Consider the following 5,520-nt stretch of genomic DNA (forward strand, 5'->3'; position numbering starts at 1 on the left):
CTTTCCTGTGCCCCCTCTCCTTCCTCACGCCCCAATGTTAGGCTAATGAAGATACTGAGACCTGCTAAAACTGTGCCAAATGTCTCTGATTGGTGCTTTAAGGCTTACAATTCATTTTGTACTCAATTCTCACAACTGACAGTGAGAGATATATATGCCCATTTTACAGATGAAAGACTTGAGACACAGAAAGATTAAGTGACTATACACCTTGCAAGTGTCCGAGGGAGAATCAGGATTCAGGTCTTTTTGCTTCCAAGTCATGCATTCTATACACTTAACTACCCAACTTGCCAATAATCCCCTAGTTTCCTTTGGCAGCTCAGACCATTCTAGCATTCAACCCATGCTCCCACCTTCTCCCCATTAAAATTTTTGAATTTTATTTATTAAAATTTAATTTATTATTATTATTATTTTATTTTAATTTTCTTTCTTTGAAAGGTTTATCCCTAAGCGATTTCAAATGCTTTGTCCAGCTTGCCTTGACATAAACCCAGCCATGGCTCACTTCAGGAAATGAGCACTTCTACTTTTCTTTCTTGGTAGAACTACAACTTTCTCTTATTGTTTGCTTTGAGTCTGCAGGTTTTCCTTTCTGAGGATCCTTTCAGGAAGTCTGTTGGACAGACTAACTCAGGCAACATTTCAAAGCACTTAAAAAGCATCGTGACATTGGTTTTTCCAGCCAATGTTTCCAGGAGCAGAGGACTTTTGAAGATGAAAAAGAGCGATTAAGTGACTTGCTTGGGTGTCAGAGACACTAGACCCTCTGTGCCCCAAGTGAGCCTCCATGTGTAGGTCAGAAGTTAGGGTGTAATACTGAAGAGCTGTCTCGTTCTGCCCCTGAATGGAAACTTTATTATTATTATTATTTTAAGAGGGGAAGGGATGGCCAGCCAGGGCTCATCTGTAGGTTTACATTCTACAAAGGAACAGTGACCATATTTTCTGAACTCCAGATTAGAACTCATAGTCGGTCAACTTTGTCTTATTGGCAATGTCATTTTTTCTACAAGAGCACGCAGGGCATGTTGGTCTCCAGATCTTTACAGCTGAAGACAATGAGTTCTCTCCTTACCACCACTGGTGTCCAGGACAAAGCTGAGCTACTTCCACAGGAGATATTAGGGAGAAGCTACAGTTTACAGCAGAAGGAAGGAACTGAGGCTCAGAGAGAGATCACTGTGAACCAGAAGTTTGACTTGAGAATTAGAAAGATCTGAGTTCAAATACTTCCTCCATCACTTAACTAGCTGGATGACCCTGGAGGAGTCACCTTATTGGATCTTAATTTTGTCATCTGTAAAATGAGGGAAGATGGTTTCAGTAGACTCCACGCTCTCCTCTCATGCTAAATCTATGCCCTTGTGCTCCTATGAAGTGAATTATCCAAGATCATATAGGCAGAGAAGAACCCAGATTGGAAATTGAGTCTGTAGACTCAAATTCAATGCTCTTTTTCATGATATTTTACTATGGTTGCACATAAAGGCTAACATGAACTTTTTGTGTGTGTGAGGAAGAATTGGCATGTTTCTTCAGCTTGTGATTCTTCATCATTCATGACTTTAAAAAAATTAAGCTGTCATAAATTGATCCAACCATTCTAGAAGGCAATTTGGAATTATGCCCAAAGGACTTTCAAAGAATGCATACCTTTTGATCCAGTAATACTACTAGTAGTTCTGAAACCCAAAGAAATAAAAAAAATGGGGATGGACCTGTTTGTACAAAATTATTTGTAGTCACGCTTTTTGTAATGGCAAAAAATTGGAAATTGAAAGGGTGTCCCTTGATTGGGGAATGGTTGAACCAATTGTGGTATATGATGGTGATAGAATACCATTGTGCTGTAAGGAATGATGAATAGGATGATTTCAGAAAGAGCTGGGAAGACCTATGTGAACTGATGCTCAGTGAAATAAGCAGAACCAGGAGAACTTTGTATATAGAAGCTGAAACATTGTGGAATGATCAAATGTGATAGACTTTGCTAACTGAGCAATACAATGATCCAGGACAATTCTGAGAGCCTTATGAGAAAGAACACTATCCACATCTAGAGAAAGAACTGTGGGAGTAGAAATGCAGAAGAAAAGCATAGAAGAAAAAGAAGAAAAGATCACTTGTTTGTTTGGGTATATGATTTGGGGTTATGGTTTTATAAGATTACTCTCTTACAAAAATGAATAATATGGAAATAGGTTTTTTTAAAAAAATCCTTACCTTCTGTCTTGGAATCAGTACAGGGCATTGGTTCTAAGACAGAAGAGTGGTAAGGGCTAGGCAATGGGGGTTAAATGACTTGCCCAGGGTCACACAGCTAGGAAGTATCTGAGGCCAGATTTGAACCCAGGACTCCTGTCTCTAGACCTGGTTCTCAATCCACTGAGCCATCCAGCTGCCCCCTGGAAATAGGTTTTGAGTGATAATACATGTATAACCCAGTGGAATTGCTTGTCAACTCTAGGAGTGGGAAGGGAAGAGGGGAGGAAGACAACAAGAATCATGTAACCTTGGAAAACTTATGTGTAAATTTGTTACTGGAATAAAATAAGAACAAATTATTTTTAAAAATATACTGAAATGGCTAATTAAGTTACTATTATTAAAACCATTGAAACTTCTGTATATTTCATCAGTAGTTTGCTGGCACAATGGAAAGGAATATTTATGTGGTTCCTGTTTTAATACAATATCTGAGATGGGGACTGTTCGGGAAAATCCAGGACACACAGTGTTTTGTTGTTTAGTTATTTTCAGTTGCATCCAACCCTTTGTGACTCCATTTGAGGTTTTCTTGGTAAAGACATTGAATCAGTTTGCCATTTCCTCCTCCAGTTCATTTTACAGATAAGGAAATTGAGGCAAACAGTGAAGTGACTTGTCCAGTTTCACCCATCTAATAAGTGTCTGAGGCTGGATTGGAATTCAAGTCTTCTGGGCTCCGGACCTAGCATTCTACCCACTGTACCACCTCGCAGCTCACATAGCTACTCTAAAATAAGACAAGAGGAATGTTTTTCCCCCAAAATAAATAGGGACACATACACCAGCAAGGCCAACAACACAGTCAACTCTATTCCTGACCCAAGGAAGCTGTGCTGGGCGGGTGGAGGAGTCCAGGGATGGCATTTTCCCCTTCCAACAAGTGGAATCCATCTCTGTTCTTCCCTACTGATAAATAAGCTTCTTTTACTTTCAGACTGGCATCTTCCCAGTTTCAGAAAGAGGGCATCCTCTCTGTGACTTCACTCCTACGTCCTCCTTGCTTCGAATAAGATTTCCTTCTGTCTCCTCTGCCTATCGAAATCCTCTCCATCCTTCAGGGCTTTGTTCAGCCCTCCCGCTTTCCCCACCCAGCCTTCTTGGGTCCTCTGATCCTAGACTCAGAGCCCCGGAAAGGGACACTGGAGGGCATTTAGTCCATGGCAGCTCCGTGCTCCTGAGCCCAAGGCCAAGCTTTCCCTTTACAGATTAGCAAATGGAGAGGTTCTCTATCCTTCATCCAGGGTCCTTCTCGGAAACCTTGTGTGGAGGGCTGTAGATCTAGCCTTTAATGATGGGCTTTTCATGTTGGCGTCATGGATAGAATGCTGGATTTGGGATCGGGAAGACCAGAGTTCAAATCTGGCTTCAGATACTTAATAGTTCTGTGACTTGGGACAAGACATTGAACCTCTCTGGATCTCAGTTTCCTCATCTGTAATATGAGCTGGAGAAGGAAATGGCAAACCACTCTAGAATCTTTGCCAAGAAAATTCCAAATGGAGTCACCGAGAGTTGGATGTGACTGAACAGCAACAAACTTTATAGGGTTGTTGTGGGGATCAAATGAGATAAAGTATGTGAAATGCTTGAAAGATCTCAAAGCATTATATAAATGCTAGCTATTATGTTTTATTATTTGTTTATTTTTTAGTTTGTATTTCTTTTTTATTTGTTTAGTTAGTGTTATTTTATATATGGTTAGTTTAGTATGTATTATTTGTTTTGTTTTTATTTGTATGTATTATTTTGTATTTATTTGTATTATATTGTATTTATTTGTACGTATTACTATTAGTATGTATTATTATTTGTTTAGTAGGTACTAGTTTTGTTGGTCCAAATATATGGTTAACTCCTTAAGGGAAGAGATAGTTAATTTTTTTAAACCCTTACCTTCCATCTTGGAGTCAATATTGTGTATTGGCTCCAAGGCAGAAGAGTGGTAAGGGTAGGCAATGGGGGTCAAGTGACTTGCCCAGGGTCACATAGCTGGGAAGTGTTTGATGTCAGATTTGAACTCAGGACCTCCCATCTCTAGGCCTGGCTCTCAATCCACTGAGCCACCCATCTGCCCCCTAGAATACAATACTAAAGCAGAAGAGTAGTGAAGTCAAGGCAATTGGGGTCAAGTGACTTGCTCAGGGTCATACATGTAGGAAGCATCCAAAGCCAGATTTAAACCCAGGACTACTCCTCTCCAAGCCTAGTTCTCTATCCACCTAGCTACCCCTGGGACAACTAATTTTTTTAAATGTATTTCTAATATCCCACCAGGCTGAGCACATAATAGGAGGCCTGCAATATAATAAATACTTATTGAATAATTACTAAGCCTGTTTCAAATGGAACCCTGAAGATGAGGTTTTGCCAAGGGGACAAAAACTGTTTTTCCTCAAAACAAACCTAAATTTGCTTCTGTAGTAATTAAATTGACAGTTATAGGTCCCCTTCATCTGTAGGGAAAATGCAGAAAATTCACGCCTTGCTGAAAAATCCAAAGCTCAAGATACCTTTAACACGGACGCCTTTGCTGAAGACAAGACCAGGTAGAGTTAATTATTAAAGTGAAGAGGTTTACAAAGGACTATTTTAAATGCAGCTTACTGTTGGGTTTAAATGTCCAATTTTTCTTTACCAGAGAATGCCCTTGCCCTGCAGTGAATTGCCTCAGAATAAAAATGAGTCCTGTTTACATAGAAGTTTACCCCTTGCAAAGCACTCTCCCCCTCCACCCAGAACCTGTGAGGCTGACATCTGTGTAGTGTGTTAAGGCTGGCAAATCACCTTAGTTGCATTGTCTGATTGGATCTTCCACCATGGTCTTATGGGGCGTATTTTTAGGATCCTAGCTCTAGAGCTGGGAGGAGCCCCACAGGTCCTCTGGTGTGCCTCCCTCATTTTACAGATGAGGGAGAGGAGGCTCAGGAAGGTACGCAACCTTCCCAAGGACACTCAGCTAAGAAGAAACAATGATGAATTTAGACCCACAAGCCCTGTTCCCAGAGCCAGATTTCCTTCCACTGGATGGCTCTCTATTATTCTATTTTATTATTATAATAATATTCTATAATCATTATATGCTGTTATTATAATATAGTATTCTAGTATAACAACATTCTAGTATAATAACATGCTATTATTATAATGTTCTATTATAATATGCTATTGTTATAATAATATGCTATTCTATTCTATAATAATATATTCTATTATTGTAACAATATGATATAATATTATAACAATTCT

The sequence above is a fragment of the Gracilinanus agilis genome, chromosome 1 (genome assembly GCF_016433145.1).
Source record: "Gracilinanus agilis isolate LMUSP501 chromosome 1, AgileGrace, whole genome shotgun sequence".
NCBI classification, from domain to species: Eukaryota; Metazoa; Chordata; class Mammalia; order Didelphimorphia; family Didelphidae; genus Gracilinanus; species Gracilinanus agilis.